Here is a 24052-nt window from a genome sequence, read left to right as displayed (position 1 = left end):
AAGGAAATTGAGATGCTGAGGTCTTTAGCCTCTTGCCTAAAATGACTCTGCTGGTAAATGGTGAGACTGGAATCTTAACTCAAGAACCTGAACTTATCACTGCCACATGCAGGGTTTCTCTCCCCCTTCATCATGTATTTTCAGAATTAGCAGTGATACTATTCATTGTCATTATCATTATTCTTTCCCAAGTCAGCAGTGGACCTATAGAAAAGCCTCCAGGTCAGGGGCAGACAGTGGTACACTTGGTTGAGTGTACATGTTACCATGCTTAAGGGCCCAGGTTCAAGCCCCCAGCCCCTACCTGCAGGGGAAATGTCTCATAAGTAGTGAAGCAGTGCTGCAGGTGTTTCTCTTTCTCTCTCCATCTCTATCTCTCCTTTTCTTCTAGATTTCTGTCTCTACCAATAAAATAAAATGAGTAAAGTTTAAAAAAAAAAAAAAAGGAACCTCAAGGTTATCACAAAAGATCTAAGGTCCAGGGAAAATTGTCCACCGCCGGTGCCCCCAGAGACATGGCAGGGGTGGGGAAGATTTCACAATCTGACCCTCTGGTAGAGTCGCACCTATGATGGGCATGGTAAGTCACCCAGGACATAAAAATGAAGGAGACACTGACTCTTCATGCTACTCCTGTAGCTGCAGAAGCAGCTAGTGATGTCTCCTTAAGTTCTGCACTGTAGGCACGTATTTGCCTCACCCTCACCCCAGCCCCACACTTATGCCAGAAGGAAAACATCATCCAGAGTCCCTCAAGATGTAGGAAGTTGTCATTCTGGTTTGCAGCTCACCTCTTGGCTAAATCTATTAAGTTCTCAGGACCCAGCCAGAACTATCTCCTCTCCTCTGCTGCTGAGACACCAGCAGACCTACTGGCCCAGACCAGACCAGCCAGCACTGAGCGCTGACTCAGCGACTCCCCATCCAGGTGGCTCCTCCCGGTCACGAGCTCTCAAACACTGTGCGTGAGACTCAGGATGACAGCTCTTTTATCTCCCTGGGTGTCACGGAAAAAAACTAGCAAAGGAGGCAGGTGATCAGATTGTAAAGTCATGCTTCCAGAAATGCCAACCAGCCTTCTCTGACACCACACCTGCATCACAGGCCCCTTTGCCAACTTCCCTGATGTTTTATTATAATGAGCAACAAGCTCATTAATAACCCTGTCCCCTTCCCTGAGTCCCAGTCACAAGGGGAGCCAGCAGGTGCAAGGGGTTCACAATTAGCCCTTTATAATGCGTGGTTGGCAATAAACCCACTCTGAAGCTGGAACAACAAGGACCTCAATGCTGGGAGAACCTGCAGCCATTGGAGCAATTAATGGCAGGACCACAGGAAAGGGGTGTGTGTGTGTATGTGTGTGTGTGTGTGTGTGTGTGTGTGTGTGTGTCCTTACACACTGACAGAGTTCAGAATTCCTGGTAAATTGGAAACCTCAAAAAGAACATGACAAATACTCAAAGAAAATGATCAACTTCTGGCCTCAGTCTCCTTGCCTATGTTTGTAGTATTTCACCTCAGAAAACCATATGCCATCTCTACCTCTATATGAATATCCCAAATAGTTGTGCTCTTTTCAGTTCTTTCACTTCTGAATTCCCAAGTGGCCCCAGGGCTTTTCAACTAGTATCTGTCCAGAACCAAAGTCATCTGAATGTAGGCACCAAGACCTCGCCCAGAAAAGTACAGTCTGAGAGGAGCCATGAGAATAGGGGTAGCTATGAAGTAGCTACATGAAGAAAAGAGAAGTCTTCAAATGATAGCTGGACAGAGGGGACTCTTCAAGGGCATTAGACAGGCATGAAAATCATCAATGTATCATGAATTCAGCTTCCACAGGTGTGTGGCTTTCTCCAGCAAAGAGCACTGAAGGTCAAGGAGGACTGGCCAAAGAAATACTGCATGCAAAGGTATGAGACCATGAGGACTTGAAGAATATTGGTAGACTAATAAAAATATGAACACAGATAGTGATAGAAGCAGAGGAAGATCCAAAAAAAGCAATGAGGGCTGGCAAAAATAGCTTATTAGTGTGCTACTTTGTCACGCGCACAACTCAGGTTTAAGCCCAGCCCCCAGTGCATTGAAAGGAGCTTTAAAACTGTTTTCTTTCTTTCTCTCTCTCTCTCTCCCTCTCTTTTTCCCTCTCTCTCCCTCCCTCTCTCTCTCTCTCTCCCTTTTTTTGCCTTTTTGATATTTCTTTTTTTAAAAAAAAAGCCAGTGAGAATGAGGGAAAAGAGGACTTTGATCAGAAATGGAACACTTACAATCTAAGAGTTCAGGGGGGTGGGGCGGTAGCGAAGCGGGTTGCAAGGACTAATGTAAGGATCCCGGTTTGAGCCCCCGGCTCCTCACCTGCAGGGGAGTTGCTTCACAGGCGGTGAAGCAGGTCTGCAGGTAAGTTTATCTTTCTCTTGCCCTCTCTGTCTTCCCCTCCTCTCTCCATTTCTCTCTGTCCTATCCAACAACGAACGACATCAACAACAATAATAACCACAACAAAGCTAGAACAATAAGAGCAACAAAAGGGGGGGGGGGGAATGGCCTCCAGGAGCAATGGATTCATGGTGCAGGCACTGAGCCCCAGCAATAACCCTAGAGGCAAAAAAAAAAAAAAAAAACCTAAGAGAGTTCAAACATAATGACTTAAACTTGAGTAGCTGTCAACAGGCCACAACGTTGCATAATTCCAGACATAACAGCTATATAGAATTTAGCAAAGCTATGCTGTAGAGTGGCCCTACTGGCCAAAGAAGAGTATGCAAAAGACCCTGAAGTTGAGGCACCCAAGGATTGTGAGACAGCACAGGATAGGTGGCTACTGAAGAGCCCCTGGACAGTAGTGGAGCTCAGGGCAGAGAAGACTGTGGTAAGAAAAAAGTATCACCTTGGCCCCAAGTCAGCCTGACCTCAAATCTAACTCACAAGTACATTCTGTATTTTCTCATAGTAAATCTTTTAGCTCCATTAAATTTCTGGTGCTTCATATTTTAAATGAAATCATAAGCCCTGAACTTCAGAGTGATAATGAGAAACATATATATGCATGCAGTTGGAAGTTACTTTGTTTCCCCTTTTGTTGCCCTTGTTGTTTTATTGTTGTAGTCATTATTGTTGTTCTTGATGTCATCGTTGTTGAATAGGACAGAGAGAAATGGAGAGAGGAGGGGAAGACAGAGAGGGGAGAGAAAGACACCTACTGACCTGCTTCACCGCTTGTGAAGCGACTCCCCTACAGGTGGGGAGCCAGGGGCTTGAACCGGGATCCTTCCATCTGTCCCTGCACTTTGCACCACGTGCGCTTAACCTGCTGCACTACCGCCCAACTCCCTGGAGGTTATTCTTGACTTGTTTACTATCAGAGATAGATCCTGCCCTCTTCCTCTGCTTTGCTCTCTAAAAACAAAAAAGAAAACTGACCTCTGACTCATCTCCAAGGTCAACTGGTTTCCAGTAGGGGAGGACCAATGAGAGGCACTGGGCAGAGAAAAGCACAAGAAAGGGAAAATATTTGGGGTTCTGGGGGCCAGGCAGTGACACACTGGGTTAAGCACACATAGTATGAAGCTCAAGGATACCAGTTAGAGCCTCCAGCTCCCCACCTGCAGAGGGCTCATTTCACAAGTGGTGAAGCAGGTCTACCTTTATAGATCTTGGATTAGTGTCTACCTTTCTCTCTCTGTCTGTCTCCTTCTCCCCTCTCAGTTTCTCTCTATCCTATTAAAAAAAAAGAAAGAAAGAAGGAAAAAATCGAGAAAATGAGAAAATGGCCACAGGAACAGTGGACTCATAGTGTAGGCACAGGGCCCCAGCACTAAGGCAAAACAAAAACAAAAAAAAAAAAAAAAAGGAAGGAAGGAAGAAAGAAAGAAAAAAGAAAGTAAGGAAGAAAGAAAGAAAGGAAGGAAGAAAGGAAGAAAATAAAAAAATGGCCACAGGAACAATGGATTCATAGTGTAGGCACAGGGTCCCAGCACTAAGGCAAAACAAAAAAAAAAAAAGAAGAAGAAGAAGAAGAAGAAGAAAGGAAGAAAGAAAGGAAGGAAGGAAGGAAGGAAGGAAGAAAGAAAGAAAGAAAGAAAGAAAGAAAGAAAGAAAGAAAGAAAGAAAGAAAGAAAGAAAGAAAGGAAGGAAGAAAGAGGGGGTCGGGCGGTGGCGCAGTGGGTTAAGCGCATGTGGCGCAAAGCGCAGGGACCGGTGTAAGGATCCCGGTTCAAGCCCCCGGCTCCCCACCTGCAGGGGCGTCGCTTCACAGGCGGTGAAGCAGGTCTGCAGGTGTCTATCTTTCTCTCCCCTTCTCTGTCTTCCCCTCCTCTCTTCATTTCTCTCTGTCCTATCCAACAACGAATTGCGTCAACAAGGGCAATAATAATAACCACAACAAAGCTACAACAAGGGCAACAAAAGGGGGGGAAAAAATGGCCTCCAGGAGTGGTGGATTCATGGTGCAGGCACCGAGCCCAGCAATAACCCTGGAGGAGGAAAAAAAAAAAAAAGCTGGGTCTCTTCCATGGTGTTAGCTCTAATGGAATGAATCACTGAGGGTTCCAGCCTCTGCCCCCAGACTCTGACAACAGTATCTCTGTTCTTTGTCTCTGTGTCCCCACAAAGCAAAGTGGCTTTCTATAGCTGCATAACTTTCCCATCACCTATATAATCAACTCCCTAATTAAATCCCTTCTGTTTTAAATATTTAGAGTGTTTTCTGTTTTTCTTCTTGGACCTGTTACAATGCTTAGTGTCATGCCTGGCATCTAGGGGCACTTAATTATAATTATGCTTGAATTCCTGTTATCAATATCCAGTTGCCCACAACCATGGAGAACATGGTAATTAACTCATGCTCCTAAAACTATCAGGAAGGAAACAAGAGGTGGCTGATGGACAATTGAAGGACATATTTACTTAAGCCCCAGGGGCTGCGTGTTGGCGCACCTGGTTGAGTACACACATGAATAATGTGCAAGGACCTGGGTTCAAGCCCCTGGTCCCCACCTACAGGAGGGAAGCTTCATAAGTGCTGAAGCAGGGCTGCAGGTGTCCCTGTCTCGTCCCCTCTCTATCTCCCCATCCCCCTCTCAATTTTTTTCTCTCTCTATCCAAAATAAATGAACAAATAAATATTTTAAAATATATATTTACTTAAGCCCCAGAATCTCCCCTCTGGGACAAGTACTTTAACTCATGCCTGACACAGAGGCAGATACAGAGCAATTCCTCAAAGTAATGGTCAGTGAAATCTTTGCAGTTATGTAATCAGAACAACATCTATTTTCAAGTCAGAAGCCCCCTGAGTCCATGTTTTGGGATCTCACCTGTGTATGCATTAAAATTTTAGAAATGAGGAACATTTCAAGAGATCTTGGATTAGGACAAAATGAACGAGGCACTCAGCTCAGCCACAAAAACTTAAAGGTAAGGCAAGGAAATTCAGCAATCAAGGTAAGTGGCTTTATGATACTGTGTTTTCAAAATTCATCATTAATGTAGAAATGCATGGTGAACAAAATGTCAAACTTACAATAAAAGCAGGATTGGTATACCTGGTTTGTTTTTTTCCCCTTTTGCCGCTGGCCCCAGAGTGATAAAAATTGAATCACTGCTTTCTGTCACTCCAGCATTACTGGGGTTAAGAGCTAAGTCTCCAGTATTAACCATGCCCCTCTGGCAAACACACACCACCCTCTGTGCACTCAGGAAGAGGAACTGTGTCTGCTTAATTCCCTGCTGTAACTTTAGCATTTAAAAAACAATGTCAGACACATACTAGATGTAAAGACGCATGTCTAATGAGTTAACGAACAAACCCTCTCCTCTGTATTCTAGCAACTTCATAGCAAAGAAGATATTTTAACAATGCTCCTTTTTAAAAAAATGTCCAAACTCACTAAGAATCAAGCAAATGCAGATGAAACAATGAAGTGCAATTTTTCACTGCTAGAATTAGCCAAGATTTAAGAGATTGACAGTATCAGTATTGACAGGAAAATCAAGAAATGGACATTCCTCTGCATTACTGCTACAACTACAAATTAAAATACAGTGATTCTGGAAAGCAATTTGGCAATATGTAGCAAGAGCTCATGAAGAGTACATTTCCTCTGACCGAGCAATCCCACTATGAAGAATTTATTCTAAGAAAATAATCAGGCAAGTGCTAGAAGATATATCTCCTAAGGTGCTTCATCACAGTATTGTTTCATAAGAGCAAGAGCTTATGAAAAGCCTAAAGGTATAGAAGAATTGAACTTTTGTTATTCAGAGATATTAAATAAAGATATCATGTGATGGAATACTATACAACCATTTAAAATAATAGTGTGACCTTATATTTAATTAAAACAGATGTCTGTGATGTGTTAAATGGGATAAAAGATTTTAAAAGATATTGTACATGTGGCATAATACCACTTTAAAAGTACACATGAAGGACTTCCAGAAGTGTGGCTGTGGAGTAAGAGCTGTTTCACATTGCTCTCTGCATCAAGTAGCAGAAGCAACAAAAAAAAAATCACCTTGAAAAGTCAACATAATACAACTGGGATTACTTCAGAAACTCACTAAGCCATGGGAGAAAGGGATTCTCCCATGCTGGTACTCCAGAGAGGCTGGAACTACAGCAAGTAGACTCTATATTGACATCACAGACATTAAATCAGCCTGATGACACAGGATAAAATCACCCTTCCCCCGCCAGGACATATATTAACAGGAAAATCCTACACCTCAGCCACAACGCCTCCTGCTGGCACTTCAACAAAGTCCACACTAAGAAATACGCAGCAATGACAGAAACTCCAAATGACCAGACAGACACAGATCTAAAAGTACATATGGAAGAAATCTGGAAGGTAGAATACTAACTGATTATCTCTAAGTATCAGAATGTTAGATGAACTTTGAGGATGATTTTTGGTTCACAACAAAATTGAGGGCAGATACAAATATTTTCCATAGATACCCTGCACCCCACTTACATAGTTCCACCATTTTCAAATACCCCTACCAGAATGGTACTTCTGTCACTGTTGACAAGCATCCATTGACACATCATACACTCAAGCCCTCAGTTGATATTAAGGTTCATTCTTGATGTTATACTTTCTATGAGCTTGGACAAATGTGTGATGATGTGTATCCCTCATTAGAGAGTCATACTGAGTATTTTCACTGTCCTAAAAGAAATGATATAATCTACCTAAATGTTCTTCACCTCTTCCAACTCACGATCTTTTTTTAATATTTTATTTATTTATTATTGGACAAAGAGAGAAATGGGGAGAGAAGGAGGAGATAGAGAGAGGGAGAGACAGAGAGACACCTGAAGACCTGGTTCACCACTTGTGAAGCTTTCCTCCCTGCAGGTGGGGAGCAGGGGCCTTAAACCTGGGTCGTTACACATTGTAATGTGTGCGCTCAGCCAAGTGTGCCACCGCCTGGCCCCGTTACTGATCATTTTATCTTCTTAATAGCTTTGCCTTCTCTAGAATATCATACAGTTGAAGTCAAGACTATCAAACTTCCTGGTGTTAGGAGAAAACTTAAATGACCTTGAATATGATGAAGGCTTCTGAGGTACAGCACCGGTGATACAATCCATGAAAGACGCACTTGCTATCCTGGAGTTCATAAAAAACTGGAACAGAGGAAACAACATAATGGGTTTGTCAGACTTTCAAGCCTGAGACTCTGCAGTCCCAGATTTAAGGCCCAGTACCACCATAAGCCATAGCTGAGCAGTGCTGTGGTTATCTGTCTGCCTATCTATCTATCTAACTCTCATTAAATAAAATGTTTTTTTCATTTTAAAAACTTTGGCCCAACACAATGATTGCCACCTCAACATGCTTCACTTCAGACTGTGTCCAGAGACTTCACGTGTGGAATGACAACCCTTCAGCTTCATTACTCGGTCACCAGGTTCCAGATGTCATCAGGATGCCGGCCAGGCTTCCCTGGACAGAAGACCCCACCAATGTGTCCTGGAGCTGCGCTTCCCCAGAGACTCACCCTACTAGGGAAAGACAGAGGCAGACTGGGAGTATGGACCGACCAGTCAAAGCCCATGTTCAGCAGGGAAGCAATTACAGAAGCCAGACCTTCTACCTTCTGCAACCCTCAACGACCCTGGGTCCATGCTCCCAGAGGGCTAGAGAATGGGAAAGCTATCAGGGAGGGGGTGGGATATGGAGATTGGGTGGTGGGAATTGTGTGGAATTGTACCCCTTCTACCCTATGGTTTTGTTAATTAATACTTTCTTAAATAAAAAAAATAAAAATAAAAAATAAAAAAATAAAAAAAACTTTGGCCCTAGAGGAGATAATATCAAGATAATAAGAAGACAAGCTATAGGTAGGATATGAGAAAGCATTTGTAATAGATATGGCTGAAGAGATAATTATCACCCAAATACACAAAACCACTAAACTCTCTATAATAATAAAACAAAACTGTCAAAAAAGAAATGTACTGAAGTTCTTAACAGGGCTGGGGAGATAACATAATAGCCATGCAAAAGAATCTCAGGCCCTGAGGCTCTGATGTGCCAGGCTCTGTCCCCAGTATTACCATAAACTAGAGATGATCAGTGCTAAAGTCTCTCTCCTAATCCCCCCCATACCCCTGTTTATCTACTTTTTCTTTGTATCTCTCTCATTAGAATACAATAAATAAAACACTTTTTATAGTTCTCAACAGATGACTTACTAAAGAAAGTACATATATGGGGGGTCGGGCGGTTGCACAGCGGGTTAAGTGCATGTGGCATGAAGCACAAGGACTGGCGTGAGGATCTTGGTTCAAGCGCTGGCTCCCCACATGCAGGGGAGTCACTTCATAGGCAGTGAAGGAGGTCTGCAGGTGCCTGTCTTCCTCTCCCCTTTTGTCTTCCCCTCTTCTCTCCATTTCTCTCTGTCCTATCCAAAAATGACAACATCAACAACAACAACAATAATAATAACTACCACAGCAATAAAAAATAACAAGGGCAACAAAAGGGAAAATTTTAAAAATAATAATAAATAAAAATTAAAAAAGAAAATACACATAGGTGTTGCTGAGGAGTTATTCTGATGCAGTCTCCGCCCCCAGGTTTTACTACGCCCTGCGAAATCCTAGCAGTGCCCCCTTCAACCAATCCTGGCCCTACACATCACCCCTGGTTGTCGCCCAATAAAAATCCCCCTCACCCCTCCCCTCTCTCTCTCTCTGGGCTCTGGAACTCTCTCAGGGTTCCCAGGGGTGGGGCCAAGCGGGCCTGCGAAATTAGCAGGACTGATCCAATTTTCTTGGCAGGGGAGAGCTAGAACAAACCAATGTAAAGCATACAACACATAGGAAGAACACTCATGTGAAAGATGCTTTATATCACATGTTATCAAGAAAATATGGGTGGGGGTAGATAGCATAATGGTTATGCAAAAAGATTCTCATGCCTAAAGCTCTAAAATCCCAGGTTCAATCCCCCACACCACCATAAACCAGAGTTAGGCAGTGCTCTGGTGAAAGGAAGGAAGGAAGGAAGGAAGGAAGGAAGGAAGGAAGGAAGGAAGGAAGGAAGGAAGGGAGGAAGGAATGGAGGAAGGAAGAAAAAATGGAAGTTCAGACAAGCATAAGGTACCACAACACACCTATTAGGATGATAAAGACCCAGAATACTGACCCCACCAAATGCTGGAAAAGATGTGTAGCAACACGAACTGTCATTCATTGCTGGTGGGGATGCAACGTGGCACAGTGACTCTGGAATATAGCTTGGTGGTTTCTTACAAACCTAGGCATACTCTCATCATACAATCCAGCAACCACAGTCCTTGATAGTTATTCAAAAGATTTGAAAATGGATGTCCACAAAAGTTGCATGTTTTTGCATTATTCATAGCACCTCTGTTCATGACTGCATAAAACAATCAAGATACTGTTTAGTAGGCCGATATGGCAAATGAACACTGGTCCATCCAGACAGTGGAAAATCACTCTGCACTAAATAGAAATGAGCTATCAAGCCATGCAAAGACAAGGAGGAAACTTAAAAGCATGTTGTTAAAAGGCAGAAGTCAATCTGAAAAAGGCTACGTAATATGTGGTTCCAACCATATGACATTTCAGTTTTAACTTTTTGGTTTTTCAGTTCTTTTGAATTCCTTAAATTTTAAAACAAATCATCATCTATAACTTGTGGAATTCTAAAGAAAAAACAGAGTAAGCTATTTCCTGCTCTGCATTTTGTTGAAAGGATATCCCAGCAGGGGGTGGGCAGGTTGAAGTTTTTGGTATCACCCTCATCTGTCTTGGGGCTTCCTTTGTTATGGAGACCACTTCAGCAAAGATCCTGAAGATCCTTTCATAGGGGAGTTCATTTGCCTTCCTTGGCTGATAATGGATTACTCTCCAGTAATGTTTCTGAGGCCCGTTTCTGAGCCATTCTTACACACCTAGATCCCTTTTGCTCCAAGGCACCAAATGGCAGAGTTTTGTTTGTTTGTTTGTTTTTAACATTTATTTATTTGTTCCCTTTTGTTGACCTTGTTGTTTTATTGTTGTAGTTATTGATGTCATTGTTGGAGAAATGGAGAGAGGAGGGGAAGACAAAGAGGGGAGAGAAAGATAGACACCTGCAGACCTGTTTCACCACTTGTGAAGTGACTCCCCTGCAGGTGGGGAGCTGGGGGCTCAAACCGGGATCCTTAATCAGGTCCTTGCACTTTGTGCCATGTGCGCTTAACCCGTTGAGCTACCGTCCAACTCCCGTTTGTTTTGTTTTGTTTTTTACCACAAGAATGAACACAAACCTTACAGGCCACATGTCTGTTCATGTCATTTATGACATAAAGATTAAGTACCTCACTGCTGGTTGAAAAAAAAAGCAAAGATCATAAAAATGTATTGGAAATATATTGGGCAAGATAAACTAGGTAACAACCCCCAAATCTCTGGATTAAAACAATAACTAGAGCACAAAATTTGAATGCCCAAGACTCCAGAGACCACAGGTCTCTGACACTGCCTTATGCCAGAACTGAGCAGTGCTCTGTTCCTCTCTATCTCTATCTATCTCTTAAATAAGTACATAAATCTTTTTAAAAATACTTTCACTTCTTATACACAATACACCTACCATACATGTCATGCTTCCAATCCCATAATCCAAGGGCTTGGGATACAAATGTTTCCTTAATTTCACCTTCCAAAGTGGAAGAAAGAAAGTAGGGGACTTTATGTACTAGTTTTTTTATTATTTATTTATTCATTTATTTATTTGATAAAGACAAAAACTAAGAGTTGAGAAGGAACGGAGGAGAAGAGAGACACCTGCAGCACTGCTTCACTACTTGTGAAGCTTTCCCCTTCCCGGTGGGGATTAGAGGCTTGAACCTGGGTCTTTGTGCATGGCAATGTGTGTGCTTAGCCTGGTGTGCCATCACCAGGCATGCCCCACCACCCATGTACCAGCTTTCAAAGCTACCGCTCAGCAATGGGCCATGCCACTTACCCCTCACCACACCAGACAAAATAAATCACATGGCTACACCTAAACTCAGAGAAGATCAGGAATGTGCTTTAAAAGACTGGAAACTAGAAAAATTGATGAATAACAAAAATAATTCCCATAACAAATCATCTTAATTTTTTTGTTGTTAAGGAGATAATTATTTCTATCCCAACTCTATGGCAGTCATACCTATGTTATGCCAAGCATTGTGCAAGGAAAAAAAACACCACTGGGAAATCAACTTCAGTCACTACTACCAAAGTCACACAGCCAGCAAGAGCCAGAATCTGGATATGACTGTAACCATTATATGGATATATGTCTACTGATACTGTTACAGGGTCATTTAACGTCTGCAAGTCTGTTTCCTCTCCTCGTTCCAGAAACAAATAATGGTGGTGACTTAGGGACGTTACAGGAAATATAGTATGTCCCCGCAGTGACAGACCTGAGGGTAGCATATGGTGTCCACTCTCTGATCCAATAATGGAGGCTGGCAGGGCCCTGGAGCTTATCTCTTATGTTCATAAGTTAAGAGAAAAGAGGTAGAAGAGATATTGTGAGTATTTTAGCAGAAAACCTCCTGCCAAAATCCCAGGGCCACTCATTTACTGGAGAATATTCATTCCATCATTTAGTTATATAGGGTACCCTTAGCTCTGTAGCTAAGAATGGAATATGTCTTAATATGTTAATCCAACCTTCCTCACCATCACACAGACACCTCTATCAGCCTATGCCCACTTGAACTCACAGAATATCCTCACACTGAGTTTGCGCCATGTACATCATGAATGAATCTATGCAGTGCCCACTCAGTCCTCAACCTGATTTCTAGCCATCCACAAATACACCTATTCAGGATAAGGGTAGATAGCATAATGGTTATGGAAAAAGACTCATACCTGAGGCTTCATTAGTCCCAGGTTCAGTTCCCCGTACCACTATAAACCAGAGCTGAACAGTGTTGTGGTAAAAAAGACAAAATTAAAAAATAATACTACACCTATTCTGAGGAACACTATAAAACTACCTTTCTGTTGGCAGTTTCCTGTGGCTCAGACTAAGGCACACACAACCACAGTAAGTCAGAAAGAAGTCAATGCCACTTCACACATGCAGCAGGGACAAACACAGACACCGACAAGGCTACGACTTGTTCGTGATTCCCCCACCCGCTGCCTGACCCCAGTGGTGGGCTCTGGAGAAATGAGTTCAATCACTGTCGCTGCCAAGGCTGCTATTAAAGCTCAGCTCTAACCATCCAAGAAATCAGTCACCCAGGCTTGGCCTCTGTGGCCCCGGCTTCACCCCTGCAGCTGTGTTCAATGTCTGCACACACCCCCCCACCCCCCCCACCCCCCGCTCCTTCAACCCAGTTTGTACTTAACCCTAAACACCCCACTTTCCCTGCTGCCCTCTGCTTCCTTGTGGGCTGAAAGATTCCCTAGTCACAGACCAGAGGAACCCTTCTCTCTGCCTTCGCCCCTGCTGTCCCACTCTGAATCTTTGCACAAAAAAAGATTGATCTTAGGGATTGACTTGAGGGAAGTATCAGTGACAGAGAAAGCTCAGAGTTGCTGTCAGGGCCCATGGTGAGACTGAGTAATTCCTCTCTATCAGACTCTGCACTGGGTACTAAGGGTGTGGTGTTAAACAAACCTGAAATACCTGTAATGTCATAAGCCAGTGTGACTGCAAAAGAAATGTGGATAAACGGGCTGATGATTCAGAACACAATCCAAGAAAAAGAACTGTAGCTAGCTATGTATGATGGTGAATGATTGGTTTTTGCTTTTGTCCTGTTTTGCTGCAGATCTAGGAACATGCATGTCCATGATTTCACCACTGCCAGATGGACTTTCTCATTCATTCAGCTAGAAAGACAGAAATAAAGAGACTGTGGGCTGGGGAAACAGCATATGGTTCTGCAAATGATTCTCATGCAGGTTCAGTAGCGAGCTCCACCATAAGCCATAGATGAGCAGTTCACTGATCTCTCTCTCCCTCCCTCTTCCTCTCCCCCTCCCCCTCTCTCCCATATATATATATATATATATATATATATATATATATATCACTAAAATAAATAAAATTTTTAAAAAGAGACAGACTGAGAGAATGATGGACAGAGAGGGAGAGACACCACAGCTCCAGAGCTTGCCTTGTACCAGGGAGCCCCCATGTGGTGCCAAGGCTTGAACCTGACCCAGGTGCATAGCCAGCTGTGTATGTCCTACTTCATGAGTTGTCTCTCAGGGCTGGTGTTCTGGTGATGACTATAAACCAGACCTATATTGGCATTTATTACACACTATCTACCAATACAGTTCATTACATTGTATACATGAAACTAATACAGCTGATGTCAATTATAATTCACTCTTTAAAAAAATCAAAATAAAAGCAAATATATCATCTCTTTTGATATGGTCTCACATTTGAGGGAATGAGAAAAAAGCATTGTTTGAAAGGAGAGGGAGTGAGAGAGAGAGAAAGAGGAAGAGAGAAACAGAAAGAGGTAAAAGAAACCACAGCACCAAGGCTTCCATAGTGATATGGAGGTGAGGCTCAAACTTGGCTCGCACACATGGCAAAGCAGTGCACTGTCTGAGTGAGCTACTTCACCATCCCCAAGCATTGCTTTTAAAAGGCACAACTTTAAAATAAATAAATAAATAAAGCACAACTAAGCATAAAATTCCTCCTCTGTGAATCAGGATGAAGAGACACAACGTACACCTCGGGGAATACAAAATACCAGCTTCATAAGGTCAATGTGAACATTAAATGAAATAACGTATGAAGTATTCACAATAGTTCCTGGCAAAAAGTAAATGCTATATATCACTAAATCTCATCAGAATTAGATGATTCCATGTAGTAATCAACATCACTTCTCCATCTTTTGACTAAAACCAAGCATAAAGGGAAGTAGCATGATCAGAGAAATTAAAACAGAATCCTACATAAAAGTGGCAGTTGCATGGGACCAGGCAGGGACACAGCTGTCTGTGTGCATGTTACCATGTGCAAAGACCCAGACTCAAGCCTCCAGTCCCCCCATGCAGAAGGGAAGCTTCATGAGATGTAGAGAAGTGCTGCAGGTATTTCTCTTTCTGTCTTCTGCTCTTTCTCCCTCTCTCCCTCTCAGGTTCTCTCTGCCCTATCAAATAAACTAAATGAATAAAAACATAAACTTATTATTTTGCTTCCAGGGTTATCGATGGGGTTTGGTGCCTGCACTAAGAATCCACTGCTCCTGGAGGCCATTTTTTCCCTTTAGTTACCCTTGTTGTTTATCATTGTTACTATTGTTGTTGTTATTGCTGTCATTGTTGTTGGATAGGACAGAGAGAAATCAAGGGAAGAGGGGGAGACAAGGGGGAAGAGAAAGATAACACCTACAGACCTGCTTCACCACTTGCAAAGCAACCCCTTGCAGGTGGAGAGTAGAGAGCTCGAACAGGGTTCCTTGCACCAGTCCTTGCGTTTTGCATCATGTGCTCTTAACCTGCTGTGCTATTGCCCAATCCCCAAAAACTTATTTTTGTTTAAGTGGCAGCTAGGTTAATACCAGCAGGATGACTAGTAAATAATATGAAGAGGAGAGGGAGATAGAACCCTATATGCAGAGGTTTGGAAGTAGCACAACAGTAGAATGCATATGTCGCCATGCACAAGGACTTGGGTTCAAGTCCCTGGGCCCCACCTGCAGGAGAGAAGCCTCACAAACAGTTAAAAAGTGCTGTAAGTGCCTCTCTTTCTCCTTCCCACTCTATTTCCCCCATCACTCTCAATTTTTCTCTATCAACAAAAAGAGAAAAATAAAAGAAAAAGATGGCCTCTGGAAGTGGTGAATTCATCATGCAGACACTGAGCTCCAGAGATAACCCCCTTATGGCATTTTTTTTTATGTGCAAATGGCCTGGGTAAGGAAAAAACATGGTCCGCTCCAGTAACTGGTAGTGGCTCACATAGTTTCAAAGTAAACAGTGAGGATGTGGTTGTCCAGACTAAAAGCTACCAGATATGTAGGATCCAGCAGGTCATGATAAGTAGCTAGCACTTGTGAAAATTAAGTGAAAAATTATAGAAAGCCATTACAGAACTATAAGCAGAGGATAATACAGTCTTGTTTACAACTGGGAATATCCTCCTGACTATGTGCAAGGACTCAATGGAAAGAGAACTGTGTTAGTCTTCACTGGGCACCTGGTGGGCTGTCTGAACCATGTGATGCTGGAGGCAGCCATCATTGGAAATTCACTGACAGAATCTGGGTAAGGGCAGAAAATAGGATCAGCAGACCTGGGATGGGAGGGGGCTTCTCAGCAAGGCGGTGGCCACTATTATTGGACAAAGATGCTGTGAGGATTCATCCTATGTGGGCACATGAAGCTGGAGGTGACTGTAGATCTATCAAGGATGCATCACAGTTAACCCCCAAACTTGGAACAGGATCTAGGCAGTATATGGAAGTGTATGATCAGTGGTAGAGCACAGGCTTCAAATGCAAAATGTCCTGGATTGGATCCTCAGCACCCAAAAAGCAAAAGCCTGAATAACAGGATTGATAAGACTGAAAAGATAAGAAGGTGCCAAGTCTCCAAGCAGAGAGAGAGAAAAAAAAAAAACGAAAGCAGAAACCAACTCACCTGCTTTTTCCCTAAGGATAACAAGGGTCTTCTTGTATTTATAGAGACTGCATGGAATTCTGTGTGAAGAAGGACTGTGACATCAAATGTACATTTGATATTTGAGTAAGTATTGAGATTCATCAATGTGTCTCTCAGCATAAAAGGTAGGAACTGTGGCAAAGGTAGCATGAATTCATCACCACCAGGCAATGAAGGTCTTCACACAAGTTGTTGTGCTATGAGTGACAGAAGCCCAACTCAAAATTACTACAGAAAAAAAAAAAACCAATAAACCAAAAGTAGCATACTGGTTCATACAACTGGGAAACCTAGGCTGATAGGAATCATAGCAGAGTCAAATATCACTGTCAAACTCCCTCGCTCCCTTCCCTCTCTGTCTGCTGACTCTGCCCACCTCTTCTTGGTTGTGTCTTTAGGGAGGCTGTGAACAAGCTGGTCCCTGGTAGCTCCAGCCCCACCAAGTCCTAAAGACACCGCATTCACCAATGTTAGAGGATGGGGCCCACTGTCCTGTAAAGTTCAGCCCATTGTTTCCATGAGGTCCAAGCGGGTTGACCCCCAACTCTCCCTTTGGGTGAAGACAAGGGCAGGTTCTCCTGGTCTCCTGAACTAATGATGGATGGCTTCTCCATTCTTCTCTGGAGAATGAGGGGCTACCTTCCTGCACATGCCCTTCCTCTCCTCTTAAAACGAAGGCCAGAATTACTGTACATTGTGTTTGGCCAAACTTGAAAAACAACCACAAATTCCTATGACTCAACCCCCCCCCCCAATCTCTCCTCACCCTGAGGTGCCTGTAATTTACCCCCAGGGAAATATGCATTGTGAAGCTCATGATCAAGCCTTGGTATGATAACTTTCCACTTGTGATCAAATAGTTTGTAGGTCAAAATGTGACCATGCATTGTGTTGCTTTGTGTTTGGGTTAATGATTACCTTAACCTTCTCCCTGTGCAATGGGTATAATTTGCCTGCTTTCTCTCTCAAGAAACAAGTCGCCCACCTTTCCAAGGCCGCTCCCAGGGGTGAATGAGTCTGTGATTCTTGTCTCTCCATGCAATCGCCCTCGACACGAAGAGTTACCCTGGTACTCCCAGGGAGCCATTCTGATCTCTGTTGGGCCGGGGGATGCCACCAGAGCAGCCTACACCCCAAGAGTCAGTAGATCTGGCACGATACAGTCAGCAAACATTCCAGCAAAGACTTTAATTGACCCATACTGGGCCCCATGCTCACTCCTTGTGAGAATTCTTTCAAAAGGCACATGGGCAGACCAAAGGGGGTGGTAGTTTCCTAAGACAGCAGGATCTTGGAAGACCAAAAATATAGAGCTAGGTTTGTCACTAGCCCATGCCACATTTATAGTAATGAGGCCAGTTTTAAGGATCATCCACTGAACGATCCATCTACAGCTCCCTCCAGAAACACCTCAACTAGAGGAAGCTTTGTGGAACTTGGGATGGTAGAGACAACAACAGTCACTAAAGCTTCAGGGCACCAGAGTCAAAGGGAAGCTCACCATGGAATGTAGAACCAAGAAGAAAGTATAAAGAGGCTTTCCCAGGTCCAGAAAGGAGAATCCAATTGCTGAACCTCAAGGAGACTGGAAGCAGACATGGCAAAGCCAGTTTGGAATAGGCACAAGTCAGAAAACAGTAGACACCAGTCAAAGGAGGAGTTCTGGTGATCTTCTGGGAGAGGAATGACTCTCTGTGCTGGTCTTTGTTGTCCTTCCTCTTGGTTGAGGTCTACCTTGTCCCTGTACCTGGGATTCTCTCTATTTTGGCTTCTCAGGAACTTTATTTTTATCTGTCCACTGGTCCTCTCAAAATATGTGCGCACACACACACACACACACACACACACACACACACACAATTCCCAGTCATCATTATTCACAACTGTCTCTCTGGCAACATTGCAACCCCTAAATGACAGAGAATAGAGAGAACAATTTTGAATATTTTTATTTTATATGAGTTACTGGAGAGTGAATCAATGACGTCAAGTACACAGAATACCAGCTTAACTTTCCCAACCTAATTATTTTTAATTAGAAAAGAGTAAAGACAGAGAAAATGACATGAGAAAAAGAGAGAGAAAGACAGAGAGAGAGACTCTACCACCCATGGAATTTCTTTAATGCTGCCCACAGTGTTCACCTGTAGTGCTGGGGAGAAAAACCCACAGCTCCATGCAAGATAAGACATGAACTTTTTCTGCTAAGCTACCGTCTAGCTCCTGGGTACTTTAACTATCATTACCGTCATCATCATTTCTAATTTCAGTATCATTATCATTTATTATGTGCACCATTTTTACCATCTCATTGTGCTTGGCCCTTGAGAGAAAGATCCCCAGTTAATCCTTACAACCACTATTTTCATTGTACAGAAAACATGAAGCTGGGGCTGGGCAGTGGAGCACCTGGTAGAAAATAGACATCATCATACACAAGGACCAGGGATCAAATCCCAGGTCCCCACTTGCAAGTAAGAAGTTCCATGAGTGGTGAAGCAAGGCTGCAGGTTTCTCTCTTCCTCCCTATCTCCCTTCCCCTCTCAAATTTTTCTGTCTCTCTCCAAAATAAATAAATATGTCTTTAAAAAGAAAATAAGAGAAAAAGAAATGAAAGGAAAGGAAAGGAAAGGGAAGGGAAGGGGAGGGGAGGGGAGGGGAGGAAAGGAAAGGAAAGGAAAGGAAAGGAAAGGAAAGGAAAGGAAAGGAAAGGAAAGGAAAGGAAAGGAAAGGAAAGGAAAGGAAAGGAAAGGAAAAGCTGATGTTCAGACAGGCTAAATGATTTGCCCAAGTTCACACAGTATGTTACAGAAACAGAACGCAAACCAGAGTCTACATGACTGCAATTCAAGGTCTTGATCACTGACTTATCCACCATGATATCCCCTCTGATCCCTCCCAGTCATTCTTCACCCCAAATATCATTTGTTTCACCCCTTACATTATCATCCCCAGAAGACTCACCTGGCCAGCCTGCCTTGCTATCCATAAAACAAATCTGCTGATAGCACTCTCTTCATTTCTTTCTTTCAAACAATGCCCTGTTCATCAACATGAGTTGGAAATGGCCTGCTGGTTCAAGAACTGCAAGTCATATTTCTAGAGGGGGCCCAAGAGGGGCTGCCAAAGTACCTCTGAGCCCGACTGGGGTGAGCAGGTAATTAGATTGAATCCACTCTTTGGCTCAGTTTCCTTTCCAAGCAGACTGACTATCGAGCAATCCATTCTCCAGGCACTAATACATCACCTGGGAGTGCCCGGCCATGATGGATGAGCCAGGCCATCAGCAGGGCCCACAATGGATGGGTGTCATTCATCACTGTGGGGAGCCAGTGGAGCCATGAGCTACTCAGTCTGTGGCACCATCCATCCCCTCTAGAGCCAGAGCAAGGAGGACAGAAGCTGAGGTGGGGGCAGAACACAGAACTGAGAGTACTTCCATGAGAGACAAGTTCTAAAGCAGGAAGATGTTTATGTTAACTTACAATCAGGACAAGGTTCAGGTAAGGAACACAAGTGTAATAGGTAAGACCATGTGCTTTGGACATCGCACCTGCCTGGTGTGTGGCTTTGTCCTGCCTTGTCCCTGCTGCATAAGCTCTGGTAAGGTATTTGCCTCTCTGATGCTGTTTTCTTGCCTCATTCCAGATGCTTCTTTGCAGTTTGCAGCCCCTCATAGTTATGCCAAACTGTATAGTGGGTTCCAGTTAGAATCACACACACACACACACACACACACACACACACACACACACACAAACACACCCCACCCCAAGAGTTCGATCTAAGAGAAGCTAGGAATGGCCCCCATGAGATTTGCAGTCATTTTCTTCTCCTGTCAAAATAGCCATGAAGCTTCCTGTTAAAATAGCAGAAATGCAGGATCAGAATACCCTGGATGTCAGATGAGTTGGAAAGTAAATCTCCGGAGGTTTGTGCAAGCCCACAGCTGACTGTGCGTCTGCGAGAGACCTTTGTTCAGAGAAATCACTAAGGTTGGAGTTCCACGCTGCCACAGCATCACCTGGCTGACCCTGGGAAATACTCTCTCTCAGAGGTCAGTCAAGAGCCAACAAAGAGAGTAAATACTCTAGGCCTTGTGGACAGATGGTCTCTGATCTTGTTAGTTTTATTTTCTTCAAACTCTTTTTAAAATATCAAAACAGTTGCTAGCTTATAGGCCTGCAAAATAAGCCATGGGTTGCTGACAGTTTGCAACCCCTTTGCTTCAGGTTGCCTTGAAAATTAAATAAGATATAAACAGAGGCATTTTTTTTTAACTGGGGAGATTGCTTACAGTTGACAGTAAATACAATAGTTGGTACATGTGTAACATTTCTCAGTTTTCTGCACAACATGCTAACCCTCCCCCCTTAGGTCTTCCTCCACCATCATATTCCAGGACCTGAGCACTCTCCCCCCCCCCCCCCCGCCGAGTCTTTTATTTTGCTGCAATACACCAAATTCAGTCCAAGTTCTGCTCTGCTTTTTCCCTTCTGATCTTGTATTTCAACTTCTGTTTTTGAGTGAGATCATCCCATATTCATCCTTCTCTTTCTGACTTGTCTCACTTAACATGATTTCTTTAAGCTCCATCCAAGATGAAGTGAAGAAGGTGAATTCTTTATTTTAATAGCTAGGTAGTATTCCATTGTGTATATAGACCACAAATTATTTAGCCACTCATCTGTTTTTACATATACCTGGGTTGAATACCTGGTTGTTTCCAGGTTGTGACTATTACAAATTGTGCTGCTATGAATATAGATATACACAAATCTTTTTGGGTGGGTATATTTGGTTCCTTAGAATTTGGTTCTTTTTCTCCAGAAAAGGAACTGCAGAGTCCACTTCTAACTTTCCGAGAGTTCTCCAGACTGCTTTACACAGGGTTGGGCCAATTTGTATTCCTACCAGTAGTGTAGGAGGGTTCTTTGCTCCCATAACCTCTCCAGCATTTGTTGCTGCTACCTTTTTTCATGTATGACATTCTCACATCCATACTCCCAGGGCAATCCATACTCCCAGCCTGTCTCTCTCTTTCCCTAGTGGGGAAGGGCTCTGGGGAAGCAGGGCTCAAGGACATATTGGTGGGGTCGTCTGTCCAGGGAAGTCTGGTCAGCATCCTGCTAGCATCTGGAACCTGATGGTTGAAAAGAGAGCTAACATACAAAGCCAAACAAATTGTTCACCAATCATGGACCTAAAGGCTGGAATAGTGCAGATGAAGAGTTGGGGGGCCCTCCATTTTGTAGATACCTAGTAGGCATATTTTAGTTATATTCCAAAGGGCCTGTAGCTATACTAGCATTTCTTGTTGTTGTTGTTGTTATTGGTTTTTTACCTAAGCCTGAAATCTGATATGCAGGTGGATCCTAATTATTATCTGGGGAGGTGATGTCATGGCTGGAGAAAGGACCAGAAAGCTGGATCAGGGAAGAGAGTAGTTCCCTAATATGGGAAAGGGGTATAAATATTGTTGAGTGTAAACTCTATTGATTTGATGTGATCTGGGGCCCATATTCAGCTTAGTAGCCTATGTTACCTCTGCATCCCTGTAGATCTGAGCTCACATTCTGTGGTCATAAGTAGGAACATTCCAAGCTGCCCCAATATCAGGACCCATCTTCCTCAGGTGTAAATAGAGTATATTGTCCAGCCTCCCTTTGGAGGATGGAACATACTCTACCATTGTTGATCCAAGTTGAGGGCAAGGTCCTATGAGGGCCCACAAAGGGGTCTATTGTGTTATTCCTGATAGGAGTGACCTATAACAATGGAGAGAGGGATTTATTCGAGGTCTAGGCCTATAATGTCTGTTTGGGAATCTCAGGACTCCCCGAATAGGGCCACAGCTGATGGGGTGGCCTGACAGTGACTACAGAGTCATCATTAAAGTATGTCAGTCTCTTGCCCTTATTCAGCTTTTGCAATTCTTGCTTTGATGAGGTTCCATCCCATATTTATTGAGGTCCTGTTATGTGCCAGAAGCAACCTCATGTAATTCTTAGGCCTCTGTGAGTCAGAGGTTTAATTTATTCATCTGTCAGATGGAGGAAACAGAGGCCCTGAGAGGTGATAAAACTTGCCCAAAGCTATGTGGTAAATAATGAGCAGGACATGTTATTAAAGACCAGCACTTAAAAACTCCAGAGCCCGAATAAATCCCTCTCTCCATTGTTATCGGTCATTTCTATCAGGATCAACAAAATAGACCCCTTTGTGGGCCCCCATAGGACCTTGCCCTCAACTTGGATCAACAACGGTAGAGAATGTTCTATCCTCCAATGGGAGGATGAACAACATACTCTATGCTACACCTGAGGAAGATGGGTAGATATTGAGGCATCGTGGAAAGTTCCTACTCATGACCACAGAATGTGAGCTCAGATCTACAGGGATGCAGAGGTCACATAGGCTCCTAAGCTAATTATTGGCCCCAGATCACATCAAATCAATGGAGTTTACACTCAACAATATTTATACCCCTTTCCCATATCAAGGAGCTACTCTCTTCCCTGATCCAGCTTTCTGGTCCTTTTCCCAGCCATGACATTATCTCCCCAGACAATAACTTGGATCCACTGGCATATCAGATTTCAGCCTTAGGGGCAAAAAGAAAAAGAAAAAAAAAAAAAAAAAACACTAGTATAGCCACAGGCCCTTTATAATTTAACTAAAATATGCCTACTAGCTATCTACAAAATGGAGCCCCCCCCCCCAACTCTTCATCTGCATTATTCCAGCCTTTAGGTTCATGATTGGTCAACAATTTGTTTGGCTTTGTATGTTAACTCTCTTTTCAACCATCAGGTTCCAGACACTAGCATGATGCCAACCAGACTTCCCTGGACAGACGACCCCACCAATGTATTCTGGAGCCCTGCTTCCCCAGATCCCTGCCCCACTAGGGAAAGAGAGAGACAGGCTGGGAGTATGGATCGACCTGCCAACGCCCATGTTCAGTGGGGAGGCAATTACAGAAGCCAGACCTTCCACTTTCTGCCTCCCACAATGACCTTGGGTTCATGCTCCCAGAGGGTTAAAGAATAGGAAAGCTATCATGGGAGGCGATGGGATACAGAGTTCTGGTGCTGGGAACTGTGTGAAGCTGTACCCCTTTTATTCTATGGTTTTGTCAGTGTTCCCTTTTTATAAATAAAAAATTAAGTAAAAAATTTTTTAAACTCCAGAGTCTTCATGGTTTGTCCAGTACAGTAAACTTCTACACTATATAAACCTTAGCAACCAAGCATCAGAGACATCTGCCCCAAGGCAGTGCTGTTTCTGAGTGTCACACTCACTTCATTGGAATTTGGGGATTTGAAACACAAGGCAGTCAGACACAGAGACCATCACTTCTCATATCCTGTGTCCTCAGCAAGCAGTGCTAATTGATTATAGCATGCTTTCCCAGTAAGGTAGAACTATGATTCCTAATAATCTTGTTTGCTTAGTTTTTTTTGTTTTTTTAAGTTTTCCAGAGCATTGTTCATCTCTGTCTTGTGATGGTGCTGAGGATTGAACCAGAGAGCTCTGTTAGCTTTAAATATGAAAGTCTTTTTTGCATAATCATCATGTTATCTTCTAAGACCAAATTCCCAAGTCTCTATTTGTACTCCCACCCCTGACATTCCTTTCACCCCTACTACTTCCTTATGCTCCCTGCTTCGCCCACAGAAGGCTTGCTGCTACTCACAGTCAGAAGCACCTGCCTGGACCTCAGTGCAGGCAGATTTTCTGCCTGGGATGCTCCAGCACTGGTGCCTGCATGGTTTCTTTCTCCCCACAGTCTTAGCCAACACCTGAGAGGCCTTCCATAACCACTTCCTCCTCACCTGACTGGCCCCTTAGCTTGCCGTGATTTTCCCCCATCAGCTC

Source organism: Erinaceus europaeus, chromosome 1 (assembly GCF_950295315.1).
Source record: "Erinaceus europaeus chromosome 1, mEriEur2.1, whole genome shotgun sequence".
Lineage (NCBI taxonomy): Eukaryota > Metazoa > Chordata > Mammalia > Eulipotyphla > Erinaceidae > Erinaceus > Erinaceus europaeus.
This window is presented reverse-complemented; position numbering follows the sequence as displayed.